This window comes from Pristiophorus japonicus, chromosome 1 (genome assembly GCF_044704955.1).
Source record: "Pristiophorus japonicus isolate sPriJap1 chromosome 1, sPriJap1.hap1, whole genome shotgun sequence".
Lineage (NCBI taxonomy): Eukaryota > Metazoa > Chordata > Chondrichthyes > Pristiophoridae > Pristiophorus > Pristiophorus japonicus.
Window position 1 is genome coordinate 398,079,913 of NC_091977.1, and position 20,158 is coordinate 398,100,070.

General features: G+C 46.1%; 1 long non-coding RNA gene across 1 annotated transcript in view; it reads left to right on the top strand.

Annotated features, from left to right (window-relative positions):
- The first annotated feature begins 14,127 nt into the window (after nt 1-14,127).
- LOC139274718 (uncharacterized) overlaps nt 14,128-20,158 on the top strand; it is a 28,819-nt gene continuing 22,788 nt past the window's right edge. The window contains exon 1 of the long non-coding RNA XR_011595578.1: nt 14,128-14,466. This is a non-coding gene — a long non-coding RNA (uncharacterized lncRNA). The remainder of the gene's footprint in view (nt 14,467-20,158) is intronic.

Here is a 20,158-nt window from a genome sequence, read left to right on the forward strand (position 1 = left end):
CCTCTCAACCTTCTCTGCTCTAAGAACAACCCCAGCTTCTCCAGTTATCCACATAATTGAAGTCCCTCATCACTGGAACCATTCTTATAATTCTTTTCTGCGCCCTCTCTAAGGCCTTCACATCCTTCCAAAAGTGCGGTGCCCAGAATTAGACACAAGACTCCAGTTGAGGCAGAACCAGTGTTTTATAAAGGTTCATCATATCTTCCTTGCTTTTATGAAGTCTGTATGCTTTTCTCAAACTGTCCTGCCACCTTTCAACGATTTATGCACATATATCCCTTGGTTTCTCTGTTCACGACCCCCTTTCAGATTGTATCCTTTAGTTTATATTGCCTAGCCTTGTTTTTCCTATCAAAATGTATCACTTCACAATTTTTTGCATTAAATTTCATCTGCCACATGTCCACCCGTTTCACTTCTTTTTGAAGTCTATCACTATCCTCCTCACTGTTCACTATACTTCCAAGTCTTGTGTCATCTGCAATTGTGAAATTGTGTCCTGTGCACCCAAGTTCAAGTCATTAATATATATTAAGAAAAGCATTGGTCCTAGTACCGACCCCTGGGGAACACAACTGTATACCTTCCTCCAGTCCGAAAAACAATGGTTCACCACTATTCTCTGTTTCTTGTCACTTAGCCAATTTCGTATCTATGCTGCCACTGTCCCTTTTATTTCATGGGCTTCTACTTTGCTGGCAAGTCTATTATGTGGCACTTTATCAAAAGCCTTTTGGAAGTCCAAGTACACCACGTGAACCGCATTGCCCTCATCAACTCTCTCTGTTACCTCATCAAAAAACTCGATCAAGTTAGTTAAACATGATTTGCCTTTAACAAATCTGTGCTAGCTTTCCTTAATTAATCCACATTTGTCCAAATGACTGTTAACTTTATTCCCGATTATTGTTTTTAAAAGTTTCCCCATTACCGAGGTTAAACTGACTGGTCTGTAGTTGCTGGGTTTATCCTAATACCCTTTTTTGAATAAGTGTGTAACATTTGCAATTCTCCAGTCCTCTGGCACCACCTTCATAACTAAGGAAGATTGGAAGATTATGCTCAGTACCTCCGCAATTTCCTCTTTAACTTCCCTCAGCATTCGAGAAAGCACCCCATCCGGTCCTGGCGACTTATCAATTTTAAGTACAGACAGCCTTTCTAGTACCTCCTCTTTTTCAAGTTTTATCCAATTCAGTATCTCTACTACCTCCTCGTTCACTATGACTTTGGCAGCATCTTCTTCCTTGGTGAAAACAGATCAAAGTACTCATTTAGTACCTCTGACTCCATGCGTACGTCTCTTTTTGGTCCCTAATCGACACCTTCCCTCCTCTTACTACCCGTTTATTATTTATATGCCCATAGAAGAATTTTTAATTCCCTTTTATGTTAGCTGCCAATCTATTCTCATAATCTCTCTCTTTGCCCCTCTAATTTTCTTTTTCACTTCACCTATGAACTTCCGATATTCAGCATGATTCTCACTTCTATTCTCAACCTGACATTTGTCATACACGCTCTATTTCGACTTCATCTTACTCTATCTCTTTCGACATCTAGGCAGAACATAAGAAACAGAAACAGGAGTAGGCCATTTGGCCCCTCGAGTCTGCTCTGCCATTCAATAAGATCATGGCAAATCTGATCTTGGCCTCAACTCAACTTCCCTGTCCACTCCCCATAACCCTTGACTCCTCTATTGTTCAAAAATCTGTCCATCTCTACCTTAACTATATTCAATGACTCAGCCTCAACAACTCTATGGGGTAAAGAATTCCAAAGATTCACAACCCTCTGAGAGAAGAAATTCCTCCTCATCTCTGTTTCAAATGTGCGACCCCTTATTCTGAAACTATGCCCCCTAGTTCTAGATTCCCCCATGAAGGCAAACATCCTCTCTTCATCTACCCTGTCCTGCCCTCAGAATCTTATACGTTTCAATAAGATCACCTCTCATTTTTATCAACTCTAATGAATGTAGGCTCACCGCCACTCACAGATTACCATCAGTAATACAGTAATACACCGCCACTCGCAGATTACCATCAGTAATACAGTAATACACTGACACTCCCAGATTACCGTCAGTAATACAGTAATACACCACCACTCGCAGATTACCATCAGTAATACAGTAACACACTGACACTCCCAGATTACCATCAGTAATACAGTAATACACCGCCACTCCCAGATTACCATCAGTAATACAGTAATACACCACCACTCCCAGATTAACATCAGTAATACAGTAACAAACCGACACTCCCAGATTACCATCAGTAATACAGTAATACACCGCCACTCCCAGATTACCATCAGTAATACAGTAATACACCACCACTCGCAGATTACCATCAGTAATACAGTAACACACTGACACTCCCAGATTAACATCAGTAATACAGTAACACACTGACACTCCCAGATTACCGTCAGTAATACAGTAACACACTGACACTCCCAGATTACCGTCAGTAATACAGTAATACACTGCCACTCCCAGATTACCGTCAGTAATACAGTAATACACCACCACTCCCAGATTACCATCAGTAATACAGTAACAAACCGCCACTTCCAGATTACCATCAGTAATACAGTAACATACCGACACTCCCAGATTACCATCAGTAATACAGTAATACACCACCACTCCCAGATTACCATCAGTAATACAGTAATACACCACCACTCCCAGATTACCATCAGTAATACAGTAACAAACCGACACTCCCAGATTACCATCAATAATACAGTAACACACTGACACTCCCAGATTACCATCAGTAATACAGTAACAAACCGACACTCCCAGATTACCATCAGTAATACAGTAACACACTGACACTCCCAGATTACCATCAGTAATACAGTAACAAACCGCCACTCCCAGATTACCGTCAGTAATACAGTAACAAACCGACACTCCCAGATTACCATCAGTAATACAGTAACACACTGACACACCCAGATTACCGTCAGTAATACAGTAACAAACCGACACTCCCAGATTACCATCAGTAATACAGTAACAAACAGACACTCCCAGATTACCATCAGTAATACAGTAACACACTGACACTCCCAGATTACCGTCAGTAATACAGTAATACACCGCCACTCGCAGATTACCGTCAGTAATACAGTAACAAACCGCCACTCGCAGATTACCCTCAGTTATACAGTAACAAACCGCCACTCCCAGATTACCGTCAGTAATACAGTAACACACTGACACTCCAAGATTACCATCAGTAATACAGTAATACACCGCCACTCGCAGATTACCGTCAGTAATACAGTAATACACCGACACTCCCAGATTACCGTCAGTAATACAGTAACAAACCGCCACTCCCAGATTACCATCAGTAATACAGTAACACACTGACACTCCCAGATTACCATCAGTAATACAGTAATACACCGCCACTCGCAGATTACCGTCAGTAATACAGTAATACACGACACTCCCAGATTACCGTCAGTAATACAGTAACAAACCGCCACTCCCAGATTACCGTCAGTAATACAGTAACAAACCGCCACTCCCAGATTACCATCAGTAATACAGTAACAAACCGTCACTCCCAGATTACCGTCAGTAATACAGTAATACACCGCCACTCCCAGATTACCGTCAGTAATACAGTAATACACCGCTACTCCCAGATTACCGTCAGTAATACAGCAACACACTGCCACTCCCAGATTACCATCAGTAATACAGTAATACACCGCCACTCCCAGATTACCCTCAGTAATACAGTAACAAACTGCCACTCGCAGATTACCGTCAGTAATACAGTAACAAACCGACACTCCCAGATTACCATCAGTAATACAGTAATACACCGCCACTCCCAGATTACCCTCAGTAATACAGTAACAAACCGCCACTCGCAGATTACCGTCAGTAATACAGTAACAAACCGACACTCCCAGATTACCATCAGTAATACAGTAATACACCGCCACTCCCAGATTACCCTCAGTAATACAGTAACAAACCGCCACTCGCAGATTACCATCAGTAATACAGTAACAAACCGCCACTCCCAGATTACCGTCAGTAATACAGTAACAAACCGCCACTCCCAGATTACCATCAGTAATATAGTAACAAACCGCCACTCCCAGATTACCGTCAGTAATACAGTAACAAACCGCCACTCCCAGATTACCATCAGTAATACAGTAACAAACCGCCACTCCCAGATTACCGTCAGTAATACAGTAATACACCGCCACTCCCAGATTACCGTCAGTAATACAGTAATATACCGCCACTCCCAGATTACCGTCAGTAATACAGTAACACACTGACACTCCCAGATTACCATCAGTAATACAGTAATACACCACCACTCCCAGATTAACATCAGTAATACAGTAACAAACCGCCACTTCTAGATTACCGTCAGTAATACAGTAACAAACTGCCACTCCCAGATTACCATCAGTAATACAGTAACACACCGACACTCCCAGATTACCATCAGTAATACAGTAACACACCGACACTCCAAGATTACCATCAGTAATACAGCAACACACTGCCACTCCCAGATTACCGGCAGTAATACAGTAACACACCACCACTCCCAGATTACCGGCAGTAATAAAGTAACACACCGCCACTCCCAGATTACCATCAGTAATATAGTGACAAACCGCCACTCCCAGATTACCATCAGTAATACAGTAACTGATACGTCCTTACTATACAGTATAAATGCACATGAGGCCCATGCTTGAGAGAAGATCAGTCTGTGACCTGTGCTTTATTTCATAGCACTCAAGTGAAGGAAGTGGGTGGAGCTTCCCCTTTTATATCTGAAGGTCTAGGTTAGGAGTGTCTCCCACAAGTTCACCACCTAGTAGTCAGTGTTCTCACAGTGTACAACTTAGGTCAGATTATACATGGGTTACAATGCTGGTTGAATACATGACATCACCTTCCCCCCCCCCAAAGTCTTATTGGGATCACAGGTTGAGTCTCTCTGGTGGTTTACGCTCCCTTGTAGAGTGCCTGAGTTGGGGCTCCGGTTGTTGGGCGCTGGCCTGAGTGTCTGCTGTTTGCGGCGCCTCAGGCCTGTCCGGACTGCCCACAGTGACTGGGCTCTCCTCCCTTTGGTTCCTGTGTTCGGTCACCTGTGGTGGAGTGAACTCTACATCGTGTTCTTCCTCTGCTTCTTCTATGGGGATGCTGAACCTCCTCTTTGTTTGATCCACATGTTTGTGGCAGATTTGTCCATTGGTAAGTTTAACTACCAGAATCCTATTTCCCTCTTTGGCAACCACAGTGCCTGCGAGCCATTTGGGCCCTGCAGCGTAGTTGAGGACAAAAACAGGGTCATTTACATCAATACATCGCGCCCTCGCATTCCTGTCGTGGTAGTCATATTGGGCCCAAGTTTCCACATGATTCGCGCCTGATTTTTAGGAGCAACTGGTGGAGAACGGACTATTTTAGAAATCGCAATTCTCCACATTTTTTTTTCTGCAATTCTAGTCAGGTAGAACAGTTCTAGTTTAGAACAGAATTTTTTCTTCAAAAGGGGGCGTGTCCGGCCACTGACCCCTGATTTGAAAGTTTCCACAGTGAAAATGTACTCCAAACTAAAGTAGAATGGAGCCAGTGAAGATTTTTGTAGAACTGAAAAAACCTGTTCTACACATTAAAAAATCAGACGCAGGTTACAAATTAGGCGTCCAGAACGAGGTGGGGGGGAGGTGGGGGAAGGGAACTCATTAAATTCGACAATAAATCCTTATTTATACTTCTACAAATATTATACAAATAAATCCAACCTGAATAAACATTTATAAGCCAAGAAAAGATTAAATAAACCATCTTCCTACCTGTGTGAAAGTGCTTCAGCCAGGGAGAATTCTGCAGCCGTTCGTGCCGCTGAGCGGGAGGGGGAGAGAGAGAGAGAGGGAGGGAGGGAGGGAGGGAGGGGAGGGGAGGGAGATAGAGAAGGAGGGAGGGAGGGAGGGAGATAGAGAGGGAGGGAGGGAGGGAGATAGAGAGGGAGGGAGGGAGGGAGATAGAGAGGGAGGGAGGGAGGGAGGGAGATAGAGAGGGAGGGAGGGAGATAGAGAGGGAGGGAGGGAGATAGAGAGGGAGATAGAGAGGGAGGGAGGGAGAGGGGAGGGAGAGAGAGAGAGAGAGGGGGAGGGAGAGAGAGGGAGGGGGAGAGACAGGGAGGGGGAGAGAGAGGGAGGGGGAGGGGGAGAGAGAGGGAGGGGGAGAGAGAGAGGGGGAGGGGGAGAGAGAGGGAGGGGGAGGGGGAAGGAGGGGGAGAGAGAGGGGAGGGAGAGAGAGGGGGAGGGAGGGGGATGGAGAGGGAGGGGGAGGGAGAGGGAGAGGGAGAGGGAGGGGGAGGGGGAGGGGGGAGGGAGAGAGGGGGAGGGAGGGAGGGAGAGAGGGAGAGAGGGGGAGGGGGGGAGAGGGAGGGAGGGCGTCGGGTCGGGGAACAGGAGCGCGGGTCGGGTCAGTCGCGGGGGGGGTAGCGGGTCTTGGGTCGGGGTCGGGACTCGGGTCGGGTCGGAGCGTGTGTCGGGTCTCGGGTCGGGGCCGGGGGGGGAGTGGGTGTCGGGTCTGGTCGGGCGGGGAGCAGGAGCTGGCCGTGGGAGGAGCCTCATTCACGCAGCCCCAGTGAGGCCATTCAGCCAGGGCTAGGGGCTGCGTGCTTCGGGCCCCTCCCACACAGTTCGGCGCCTGGAGCTACTGCACTTGCGTGCCGACTGTAGCGCGCATGTGCAGAGGTCCCGGCACTGTTTTCAGCGCCGGGAGCTGGCTCCGCCCCCCCACAGCTCGTGCTGACTGCGCCGAGTGCCACAGGACCTGTAAGTAGGTGGAGAATACCGAGGATTTTTTTAGGCGCCGTTTTAGGCGCGAAAAACGGGCGCCCAGCTCGGAGGGGCGCCCGTTTTTTTTCTTGTGGAAACTTGGGTCCATTGTGACTGGTGCCTGCTCGCAACAATTTCTTTCATGGTGGGGTGTATAAGGGATAACCGGGTTTTGAGCGTCCTTTTCATTAGTAGCTCTGCGGGTGGAACCCCTGTGAGTGAGTGTGGTCGGGATCTATTGGCCAACAGGAGGCGTGATAAGCGGCATTGTAGGGAACCCCCTTGGATTCTGAGCATCCCCTGTTTGATTATCTGCACTGCTCGTTCTGCCTGGCCGTTTGAGGCCGGCTTGAACGGTGCCGTTCTAACATGGTTAATTCCATTGCCTGCCATGAAGTCCTGGAATTCAGTGCTTGTGAAGCACGGGCCATTGTCGCTGACCAAGATGTCCGGTAGACCGTGGGCGGCGAACATTGCCCGTAGACTTTCTACCGTGGCAGAGGATGTGCTTGAATTTAAAATGTCACACTCGATCCATTTGGAGTAGGCGTCTACTACAACCAAAAACATTTTTCCCATGAAAGGACCTGCGTAGTCCACATGGATGCGTGACCAAGGCTTGGCGGGCCATGGCCAGGGGCTAAGGGGGGCTTCCCTGGGCGCATTGCCCAGCTGGGTACACGTGTTGCACCTGCGAACACAAAGTTCCAGATCTGCGTCTATCCCTGGCCACCAAACGTGTGACTTGGCAATTGCCTTCATCGTGACAATGCCCGGGTGCTCATTGTGGAGTTCTCTGATGAACACCTCTCTGCCCATCTGGGGCATGACTACGCGGTTTCCGCACAATAGGCAATCGGCCTGAATCGAGAGTTCATCCTTGCGCCTGTGAAATGGTTTAAATTTCTCAGGGAATGCCCTGTACATGGCTTCCCAGTCCCCATTCAGGACACATTTCTTGACTAGAGACAATAGCGGGTCTCTATTTGTCCAGACTTTAATCTGACGGGCTGTCACGGGTGAGCCTTCGCTTCCTAAAGTTTCAACAGCCATGACCATCTCAGCAGCATGCTCGGTCGCCCCCTCAGTGGTGGCTAGTGGGAGCCTGCTGAGTGCATCGGCACAGTTTTCGGTGCCCGGTCTGTGCCGAATTGTGTAGTCATAGGCGGCTAACGTGAGTGCCCACCTCTGTATGCGGGCCGATACGTTTGCATTTATGGCCTTGTTGTCGGACAAAAGGGACGTTAGGGGTTTGTGATCTGTCTCCAGCTCAAATTTCCTGCCAGACAGGTACTGGTACATTTTCTTTACCACATATACACATGTGAGCACCTCCTTTTCTACCATCCCGTAGCCCCTTTCTGCCTGGGACAGACTTCTGGAGGCATAAGCTACCGGTTGTAACTGACCCTTGACATTGACATGCTGCAAAACACCCGACACCATAGGACGACGCATCGCACGTTAACACAAGTTTCTTACATGGGTCATATAGCGTTAACAGATTGTTGGAACATAACAAATTGCGTGCTCTATTAAAAGCCCTTTCCTAGCTGTCCCCCCAGATCCATTTGCGACCTTTGCGTAGGAGCATGTGTAGCGGCTCTAGCAGCGTGCTCAATTTGGGAAGAAAGTTGCCAAAATAGTTCAGGAGCCCCAGGAATGAACACAGCTCCGTCGTGTTATGGGGTCTGGGTGCTCTCTGGATCGCTTCCGTCTTGGACGCAGTAGGGTTGATCCCGTCTGCTGCTACCCTCATCCCCAGGAATTCTACCTCTGGAGCTAGGAAACATAGAAACATAGAAAATAGGTGCAGGAGCAGGCCATTCAGCCCTTCTAGCCTGCACCGCCATTCAATGAGTTCATGGCTGAACATGAAACCTCAGTACCCCCTTGATCCCCCGAGTAGTAAGGACTTCATCTAACTCCCTTTTGAATATATTTAGTGAATTGGCCCCAACCACTTTCTGTGGCAGAGAATTCCACAGGTTCACCACTCTCTGGGTGAAGAAGTCACACTAGGAAGACGCACTTCGCCTTTTTCAGTCGCAGCCCTACCCGGTCCAGTCTGCGTAGCACCTCCTCCAGGTTTGGAGGTGTTCTTCAGTATCGTAACCTGTAATGAGGATGTCGTCCTGAAAAACCACCGTCCCTGGAATCGACTTGAAGAGGCTTTCCATATTTTGTTGGAAGATCGCGGCGGTCGAGCGAATCCCGAACGGACATCTGTTGTACTCAAACAACCCCTTGTGTGTCGTGATGGTGGTCAGCTTCTTCGACTCACTCGCCAGCTCCTGGGTCATGTAAGCTGAGGTCAGGTCCAATTTTGAAAAAAGTTTGCCACCGGATAGCGTCGCAAAGAGGTCCTCTGCTCTCGGTAGCGGGTACTGGTCTTGAAGTGACACCCGATTGATGGTGGCCTTGTAATCGCCACATATCCTGACCGACCCATCCGCCTTGAGCACCGGCTCGCCCAGTAACTGAATTCGACTGGTGAGATGATGCCTTCCCTCAGCAGGCGGTCCAATTCGCCTTCTATCTTTTCCCGCATCACGTACGGCACCGCTCTGGCCTTGTGGTGTACTGGCCTGGCGTCCGGGTTTATGTGAATCACTACCTTGGCCCCCATGAAAGTGCCAATGCCGGGTTGAAATAATGAGTCAAATTTGTCCAGGATATGTGAGCATGATACTCGCTCCACAGAGGAAATTGCATTGACATCACCCCATTTCCAGTTCATGACAGCAAGCCAACTCCTCCCCAGTAGTGCGGGACCATCCCCTGGGACAATCCAGAGTGATAGTTTGTTCTCCGAATCTTTGTGGGTCACGACTACCATGGCGCTGCCTAGCACCGGAATGATCTGCATTGTGTAAGTCAGTAGCTGTGCGTCAATCGGCGATAATTTTGGCCTCCTGGCCTTGGATGCCCACAACTTTTCAAACTGTTTGATACCCATCAGGGACTGGCTGGCCCTCGTGTCTAGCTCCATTGATACTGGGATGCCATTGAGGAGCACTTTCATCATTATCGGTGGCGTCCTGGTGTATGAACTGTATACGTGCTCCACATGAACTTGCTGAACTTCAGCTTCCAGCGATTTCCCCCAGCGTTCATTTCTGCAATTTCTGCAGGTATTTTGCTCACTTCTGCAAACTCCGGCTGAGTGTGTGCCTCCACGCCTCCAGCATGAACTGCTGTTTGAAACAAAAAGTCCCTTGCCAGTCGATCGTCCCTGACTGCCCCTGTTATTGCCCGGAGAACTGTGTGCTGCTTTAACAATGTTGAATCTCTGTCCCAACCATTCCTTAACACAGTACCTCTCGTCTGTTCTGCTAGTGGCCATGCTAGCATGGTTTAAATCCCATCCTCGTCGCCATTGATACGTCCTTACTATACAGTATAAATGCACATGAGGCCCATGCTTGAGGGAAGGTCAGTCTGTGACCTGTGCTTTATTTCATAGCACTCAAGTGAAGGAAGTGGGTGGAGCTTCCCCTTTTATATCTGAAGGTCTAGGTTAGGAGTGTCTCCCACAAGTTCACCACCTAGTGGTCAGTGTTCTCACAGTGTACAACTTAGGTCAGATTATACATGGGTTACAATGCTGATTGAATACATGACAGTAACAAACCATCACTCTCAGGTTACCATCAGTAATACAGTAACACACCGCCACTCCCAGATTACCATCAGTAATAAAGTAAGGCCAGTGGGGAGCAGCATTGTCGGGAGGTCGGAGGAGAGGCTTATAAAATGCCCAGCAGAAGTTTGTCGTCGCTGAGGCCAGCGGGGAGCATCGTCGTCGGGAGGTTGGAGGCGAGGCCTATAAAGGCCCAGCTGGTGCAGCTGCAGCAGGGAGAAAAGGCAATAACGAAGTAGAAAGAAATCGAAAGGTGACGTCACAGCCAAGGGGTAAGTGATTGGCTGTGATTGGTAAGTAGTTTTTCTTTTTCTTTTCTTTATCAATAAGTAACCTTTTAGCCTTGTTGTTGCCAAATTAAGTTTATCTAGGGGTTAAGTCATGGCAGGAGAGCTCGGACACGTGTTATGCTCCTCCTGTACTATGTGGGAAGTCAGGGACGCTTCCGGTGTCCCTGACAACTACGTGTACGGGAAGTGTATCCGGCTGCAGCTCCTGACGGACCGCATTGCGGCACTGGAGCTGCAGGTGGATTCACTCTGGAGCATCCGCGATGCTGAGAATGACGTGAATAGCACGTTTAGTGAGTTGGTCTTATCGCAGGAAAAGGGTACACTGCCAGATAGGGAATGGATGACCAACAGGAAGAGCAGTGCAAGGAAGGTAGTGCAGGGATCCCCCGCGGTCATCCTGCTGCAAAACAGATACACCGCTTTGGGTACTGTTGAGGGGGATGAATCACCAGGGGAGGGCAGCAGCAGCCAAGTTCATGGCACCGTGGCTGGCTCTGCTGCACAGGAGGGCAGGAAAAAGAGTGGGGGAGCTATAGTGATAGGGGATTCAATTGTAAGGGGAATAGACAGACGTTTCTTCAGCCACAACCGAGACTCCAGGATGGTATGTTGCCTCCCTGGTGCAAGGGTCAAGGATGTCTCGGAGCGGGTGCAGGGCATTCTGAAATGGGAGGGTGAACATCCGGTTGTCGTGGTGCATATAGGTATCAACGATATAGGTAAAAAAAAGGGATGAGGTCCGACAAGACGAATTTAGGGAGCTAGGAGCTAAATTAAAAAGTAGGACCTCAAAAGTAGTAATCTCAGGATTGCTACCAGTGCCACGTGCTAGTCAGAGTAGGAATCGCAGGATAGCTCAGATGAATATGTGGCTTGAGGAGTGGTGCAGCAGGGAGGGATTCAAATTCCTGGGACATTGGAGCCGGTTCTGGGGGAGGTGGGACCAGTACAAACCGGATGGTCTGCACCTGGGCAGGACCGGAACCAATGTCCTCAGGGAAGAGTTTGCTCGTACTGTTTGGGAGGAGTAAAGCTAATATGGCAGGGAGATGGGAACCTATGCAGGGAGACAGAGAGAAGTAGAATGGGAGCAGGAGCAAAAGATAGAATGAAGAAAAGTAAAAGTGGAGGGCAGAGAAACCTAAGGCAAAATGCAAAAAGGGTCACATTTCAGTCAAAATCTAAAGGGGCAAAGTGTGTTAGAAAGACAAGCCTGAAGGCTCTGTGCCTCAATGCGAGGAGTATTCAGAATAAGGTGGACGAATTAACTGCGCAGACAGCAGTTAACGGGTATGATGTAATTGGCATCACGGAGACATGCCTCCAGGGTAACCAAGGCTGAGAACTCAACATCCAGAGGTATTCAACATTTAGGAAGGATAGACAGAAAGGAAAAGGAGGCGGGTGGCATTGCTGATTAAAGAGGAAATTAATGCAATAGTAAGAAAGGACATTAGCTTGGATGATGTGGAATCGGTATGGGTGGAGCTGCGGAATACCAAGGGGCAGAAAACGCTAGTGGGAGTTGTGTACAGACCACCAAACAGTAGTAATGACGTTGGGAACAGCATCAAACAAGAAATTAGGGATGCATGCAATAAGGGTACAGCAATTGTCATGGGTGACTTTAATCTACATATTGATTGGGCTAACCAAACTGGTAGCAATGCGGTGGAGGAGGATTTCCTGGAGTGTATTAGGGATGGTTTTCTAGACCAATATGTCGAGGAACTAACCAGGGAGCTGGCCATCCTAGACTGGGTGATGTGTAATGAGAAACGATTTGGATGAAGGAATTGAATGTAATATCTCCAAGTTTGCAGATGACACTAAACTGGGTGGCAGTGCGAGCTGTGAGGGGGATGCTAAGAGGCTGCAGGGTGACTTAGACAGGTTAGGTGAGTGGGCAAATGCATGGCAGATGCAGTATAATGTGGATAAATGTGAGGTTATCTACTTTGGAGGCAAAAACGCGAAGACAGAATATTAACTGAATGGTGGCAGATTAGGAAAAGGGGAGGTGCAATGAGACCTGGGTGTCATGGTTCATCAGTTATTGAAAGTTGGCATGCAGGTACAGCAGGCGGTGAAGAAGGCAAATGGCATGTTGGCGTTCATAGCTAGGAGATTTGAGGATAGGAGCAGGGAGGTCTTACTGCAGTTGTACAGGGCCTTGGTGAGGCCCCACCTGGAATATTGTGTTCAGTTTTGGTCTCCTACTCTGAGGAAGTACATTCTTGCAATTGAGGGAGTGCAGCGAAGGTTCACCAGACTGATTCCTGGGATGACATATGAGGAGGGACTCGATCAACTGGGCCTTTATACATTGAAGTTGAGAAGGATGAGAGGGAATCTCATCGAAACATATAAAATTCTGACAGAAGGCGACAGGTTAGATGCGGGTAGATTGTTCCCGATGTTGGGGAAGTCCAGAACTAGGGGACACAGTCTTAGGATAAGGGGTAGGCCATTTAGGACTTATATGAGGAGAAACTTCTTCACTCAGAGAGTTGTTAAGCTGTGGAATTCCCTGCCGCAGAGAGTTGTTGATGCCAGTTCATTGGATATATTCAAGAGGGAGTTAGATATGGCCCTTACGGCTAAGGCGATCAAGGGGTATGGACAGAAAGCAGGAAAGGGATACTGAGGGAATGATCAGCCATGATCTTATCGAATGGTGGTGCAGGCTCGAAGGGCCGAATGGCCGACTCCTGCATCTATTTTCCATGTTTCTATGTAACAAACCGCCACTCCCAGATTACCATCAGTAACACAGTAACAAACCGTCACTCCCAGATTACCGTCAGTAATACAGTAACAAACTGGCACTCTCAGATTACCATCAATAATAATAGTAACACACCGCCACTCTCAGATTACCATCAGTAATACAGTAACACACCGACACTCCCAGATTACCGTCAGTAATACAGTAACAAACCGCCACTCCCAGATTACCATCAGTAATACAGTAACAAACCGCCACTTCCAGATTACCCTCAGTAATACAGTAACACACCGCCACTCCCAGATTACCCTCAGTAATACAGTAACAAACCTTCACTCCCAGATTACCATCAGTAATACAGTAACAAACCTTGACTCCCAGATTACCATCAGTAATACAGTAACAAACCTTCACTCCCAGATTACCATCAGTAATACAGTAACAAACCTTCACTCCCAGATTACCATCAGTAATACAGTAACAAACCTTCACTCCCAGATGACTATTAGTAATACAGTAACAAACCTTCACTCCCAGATTACCATCAGTAATACAGCGCCCCTCCTGGTCACTCTCCGGAATGGCTGGCTCGCGGTGCCAGGTCGCGCGAGGCTGTGCGAGGCGCACGCGGTGCTCGGTCGCGCGAGGCTGTGCGAGGCGCACGCGGTGCCCGTTGAACGGTTGCAGCCGGGGCTGCGCTCAATTGGCGCCGATCTTCCACTTTGACCGTCTGTAGCTGGGGCGGAGTGATGGCAGCCAGCGGAACCGCGCTTTCTCAGACCGAGCAGCGTGTGGTCGGCCCGAAATCACATATCAACCCTTCTCCGAGGAAAAAAAGGCTCGAACCCAGGCCCAGGCCCAGGCCACGTAGCCTGGGCGGTGGTCGCCTGTAAAGCTCCGGAGAGAGGAGGACGTGGCGGATTGCTGCCTTTCAGGTAACGAAACGGGCATGTGAAAGACCCCTCGCTCTCTTCACACCCACCTACTTTATACACGAGTAATATAATTTCTTATTTATTTAATACCACTTTAATATATATATACGTGGCTGGTTTAAATTGTAAACAGTGAAAATGAAGTCAGAATATGCGTAATCAGTCTGTAAACTGATCCGGCAGGCGGTTTTACCAGATTAATGACCCTTTCTTTTTAGTGAAATGGGAAAGGCAATTTTCCCACACACGGTGTGTTTCTGATTGATTAAAATTAATATGCTGTATCCTGTGAATAATACAAAGCATATGGAAGCCATTAAATAAACGCTAGTTTATTTTAAAAAAACAGCTTCCTGAAGTTAAATTTTACATTGAATAATTCTGCATGGTAACTTGAAGATCAAAGAATTACATCTGAATATTATCCATTTTTTTTATTCCTGTTAAATCGGTTTCAATCAGGACTTGCTAAATCTGAGAGATTTGCGAGGAACCCAGAGCTATCAAGCTTCTGTCCATATGTTAGTTTTCTGAAATTTTCGGTATTTTCGATTTACAAATGCATTATTGCTGCTCTTGTGGATATATCTTTATTATTAAAAATTCTGTGTATGGCATCGTCTTGTGGTGCCTATTTTGCAGCAACATTGTGTCACGTTTGAAATGGAAAAATCCAGTTTCAACATTTATGTTGAGGAAACTCGGCATTCCCAGCTTGCAATCTGTCCAGCCTGGCTTGTAGGATGTGTATGCCCCCTCATTCTGTAAGGATTTGAGAGTTAATTTGCTTTTTCCAAAAAAAGTGAAAGAAATTAGAGATTGAATTATCAAAGCTTTATTTCAGGCAAATCTGTCATCATTAACTGCCTCTCTAGAAAAAAAGAATGAGGGGTGAACCTGATAGAGATCTGTAAGATTATGAAAGGGTTTGATAGGATAGAGGTAGAGAAGATATTTCCACTTGCGGGTGATACCAGAACTAGGGGCAATAAATATAATTATCAATTCAACTGTTCAATGAGACAACACCTGTGATTAACAGTACTTGTGGTGATGCTTTCTGACATCCTCGAAAATTGAGTGCACAGCAAATAGGCTGATCATTCTTTTTTTTCAGGCTCACATTTGCGATGAAGCCCCATTGCTTCCTCCTTGTGCTGGCAATGTCTTCCCTTTTCTTCTCCTCGAGATTATACCATTTTTTTTTCTTATGTTTCAGCTTCTTGGTGATATTTAAAATTTCCATCCTTGCTTTCAAATCCCTCCATAGCCTTTCCCCTCTGTAACCTCCTCCAGCCCAATAACCTTCCAGGATCTCTGTATTCTGGCCACATGCACATCTCTGATTTTCATAGCTCCACCATTGGCGGCCGTGCCTTCAGGCTGCATAGGCCCTAAGCTCTGGAATTTCCTCCCTAAATCTTTCTGCCTCTCTCCTCGTAAGATGTTCCTTAAAACCTACCTTTTTTGAAGAAGCTTTTGGTCATTTGCCCTAATATCTCCTTGTGTGTCAAATTTTGTGAGATTACACTCCTGCGAGTGCCTTGGGATTAAATGTGCTATATAAATGCAAGTTTTTGATCTTGAGTGAAAGAAAAACAAATGGTCAATTCAATGGTCCATACCCACAATAACATTTTTATGTTTAAATGTAAAATAATTAAATACTGGACAAAGACACCTTTTTGGTTTTGATCACTTTTGGGAGCTTGAAGTCTCTCCTACAGTTATTCAGTCATATTTTAATCATTAGTTTTAATAATTTGAAAGAGTGCCTGATCGTGTCACTATTTGCCAACTGTTACACTTTTGGGTCTTTTACTGATAGTTTTCTAGTATTCCCATAAGCAAACTTTATTCCTTGTGAACCAAAGTGTAATGTTAAGAGCACAATGTTTGACAATGTAGTGTTGCCCCAGGGGAAACACAAACCTTTATTTATTTAGCTTAATGGATATTACTGGAACCCTCTTGTAATCTCCTAGACTACAGAAAGTAGTATTAAAAAAAATCCTTTTTGACAGTGGAACTGAGATAAAAAGTAACAAAACAGTAACACAATTAAGCAGATTAAAGTAGATTACACAACACATCTCTTCCTCTTTGAGCTTGAAAAATAATAAACAGATGCAATCCTTTACTAATTCCCTTAACAAATACTGGATCTGAAATAGTTTTTCTTAACAATAGGTTAATGTTGGGCTCTTTATCTTTTCCCTCACTGGTCTCTAGCTAGCTTGTGTCTGGCATCCGAAGAATTATTGAACTGTGAGCATGTTCGGTGAGATATACTCCTTGTCCTCCTTGAAGTTTAATCAGGAATAAAGGGAATTCAAATTTTATTTTCCAAAATATTAAAGATGCCAATCCTCAGAAACATGAAGACACTGAAAATATCTACAGCTCTAAGGATTACTCCAGAGTATCAGCAGTGTTGGATACATTCATTTGTCACCCAGTCTCAGAAACTATTTGACTTAGCTGACAATTTGCCAGAATAAAGTAAGTAGATAGATACGGTTGCAATTTAAAATCTAAGATATGATGCCTTCCTGGCTCATCTGAAAGTTATTTGACGAGGCTTTATTCTGAACAAAACCATTTCATACAGCTCTGTCATTAATAAGAACATAACATAAGAATTAGGAACAAGAGTAGGCCATCTAGCCCCTCGAGCCTGCTCCGCCATTCAACAAGATCATGGCTGATCTGGCCATGGACTCAGCTCCACTTACCCGCCCGCTCCCCGTAACCCTTAATTCCCTTATTGGTTAAAAATCTATCTATCTGTGATTTGACTACATTCAATGAGCTAGCCTCAACTGCTTCCTTGGGCAGAGAATTCCACAAATTCACAACCCTCTGGGAGAAGAAATTCCTTCTCAACTTGGTTTTAAATTGGCTCCCCCGTATTTTGAGGATATGCCCCCTAGGTCTCGTCTCCCCGACCAGTGGAAACAAGCTCTCTGCCTCTATCTTGTCTATCCCTTTCATTATTTTAAATGTTTCTATAAGATCACCCCTCATCCTTCTGAACTCCAACGAGTAAAGACCCAGTCTACTCAATCTATCATCATAAGGTAACCCCCTCATCTCTGGAATCAGCCGAGTGAATCGTCTCTGTACCCCCTCCAAAGCTAGTATATCCTTCCTTAAGTAAGGTGACCAAAACTGCACGCAGTACTCCAGGTGCGGCCTCACCAATACCTTGTACAGTTGCAGCAGGACCTCCCTGCTTTTGTACTCCATCCCTCTCGCAATGAAGGCCAACATTCCATTCGCCTTCCTGATTACCTGCTGCACCTGCAAACTAACTTTTTTTTTCATGCACAAGACCCATCAGCCGGTCCAGGCAGCGGGCGGTCGAGGGGGTCGTTCAACCTGACTGCCTGCCTCTCTTCCGCTCTTACATCCGGTCCAGGGTGTCCTTGGAGATGGAGCACGCGGTGTCCACCGGTACGCTCGCGGCCTTCCGCGAGAGGTGGGCACCGGAGGGACTGGAGTGCATCATCATGCCCGGCAACCAAATTTTAATTTGATTTTACGTTTTTAAGTTTAATTTGTTTTAATTGCCGGTGTTTTTAGTGTCCCCTTCCCTTTTATAGGGGGCACTGGGGAAAAATTGTGATTTTAGTGCCCAAAAAAAAACCAAAAAAAAGAAGGAAAAAAAAACCCCCCAAAAAAAAACCAAAAAAAAAAGAAAAAAAGGGCCTTGTAAATGTCTGGTGTGTCACCCAGGTCGGGTGGCACAGTTTAATGTGTTTTGTTTTGCAGATAAACTCCAAAAAGAGTTTAATGCACAAGACCCATCAGCCGGTCCAGGCAGCGGGCGGTCGAGGGGGTCGTTCAACCTGACTGCCTGCCTCTCTTCCGCTCTTACATCCAGTCCAGGATGTCCTTGGAGATGGAGCACGCGGTGTCCACCGGTACGCTCGTGGCCTTCCGCGAGAGGTGGGCACCGGAGGGACTGGAGTGCATCATCACGCCCGGCAACCAAATTTTAATTTGATTTTACGTTTTTAAGTTTAATTTGTTTTAATTGCCGGTGCTTTTAGTGTCCCCCTTCCCTTTTATAGGGGGCACTGGGGAAAATTGTGATTTTAGTGCCCAGAAAAAAAAGGGCCTTGTAAATGTCTGGAGTGTCACCCAGGTCGGGTGGCACCGTTTAATGTTTTTATGTTTTGCAGGTGAACTCCAAAAAGAGTTTCATGCACAAGACCCTCAGGTCCCTATGCACCGCAGCATGTTGTAATTTATCCCCATTCAAATAATATTCCCTTTTACTGTTTTTTTTTCCCAAGGTGGATGACCTCACACTTTCCGACATTGTATTCCATCTGTCAAACCTTAGCCCATTCGCTTAACCTATCTAAATATCTTTGCAGCCTCTCTGTGTCCTCTACACAACCTGCTTTCCCACTAATCTTTGTGTCATCTATAAATTTTGTTACACTACACTCTGTCCCCTCTTCCAGGTCATCTATGTATTTTGTAAACAGTTGTGGTCCCAGCACCGATACCTGTGGCACACCATTAACCACCGATTTCCAACCCGAAAAGGATCCATTTATCCCGACTCTCTGCTTTCTGTTAGCCAGCCAATTCTCTATCCATGCTAATACATTTCTTCTGACTCCACGTACCTTTATCTTCTGCAGTAACCTTTTGTGTGGCACCTTATCGAATGCCTTTTGGAAATCTAAATACACCACATCCATCGATACACCTCTATCCACTATGCCCGTTATATTCTCAAAGAATTCCAGTAAATTAGTTAAACATGATTTCCCCTTCATGAATCCATGTTGCATCTGCTTGATTGCACTATTCCTATCTAGATGTCCCGCTATCTCTTAATGATAGTTTCAAGCATTTTCCCCACTACAGATGTTAAACTAACCGGCCTATAGTTACCTGCCTTTTGTCTGCCCCCTTTTTTAAACAGAGGCGTTACATTAGCTGCTTTCCAATCTGCTGGTACCTCCGCAGAGTCCAGATAATTTTGGTAGATTATAACGAATGCATCTGCTATAACTTCCGCCATCTCTTTTAATACCCTGGGATGCATTTCATCAGGACCAGGGGACTTGTCTACCTTGAGTCCCATTAGCCTGTACAGCACTACCCCCCTAGTGATAGTGATTGTCTCAAGGTCCTCCCTTCCCACATTCCTGTGACCAGCAATTTTTGGCATGGGTTTTGTGTCTTCCACTGTGAAGACCGAAGCAAAATAATTGTTTACAGTCTCAGCCATTTCTACATTTCCCATTATTAAATCCCCCTTCTCATCTTCTAAGGGACCAACATTTACTTTAGTCACTCTCTTCCGTTTTATATATCGGTAAAAGCTTTTACTATTTGTTTTTATGTTTTGCGCAAGTTTACTTTCGTTATCTATCTTTCCTTTCTTTGGCCCAAGTTTTGGCCTCAGTTGCTCCTGATTTTTTGGAGCAACTGGTGTAGAACGGAGTATCTTAGAAATTCAAATTCTTGGCATTTAGTTTGCTCCAGTTCTAGTCAGTTAGAACAGTTTCACTTTGGAACAGAATTATTTTTTCAAAAGGGGGCGTGTTCGGCCACTTACGCCTGTTTTCAAAGTTTCGGCAGTGAAAACTTACTCCAAACTAACTTAGAATGGAGTAAGTGAAGATTTTTGTACGCTCCTAAAAACCTTGTCTACACTTTAGAAAAT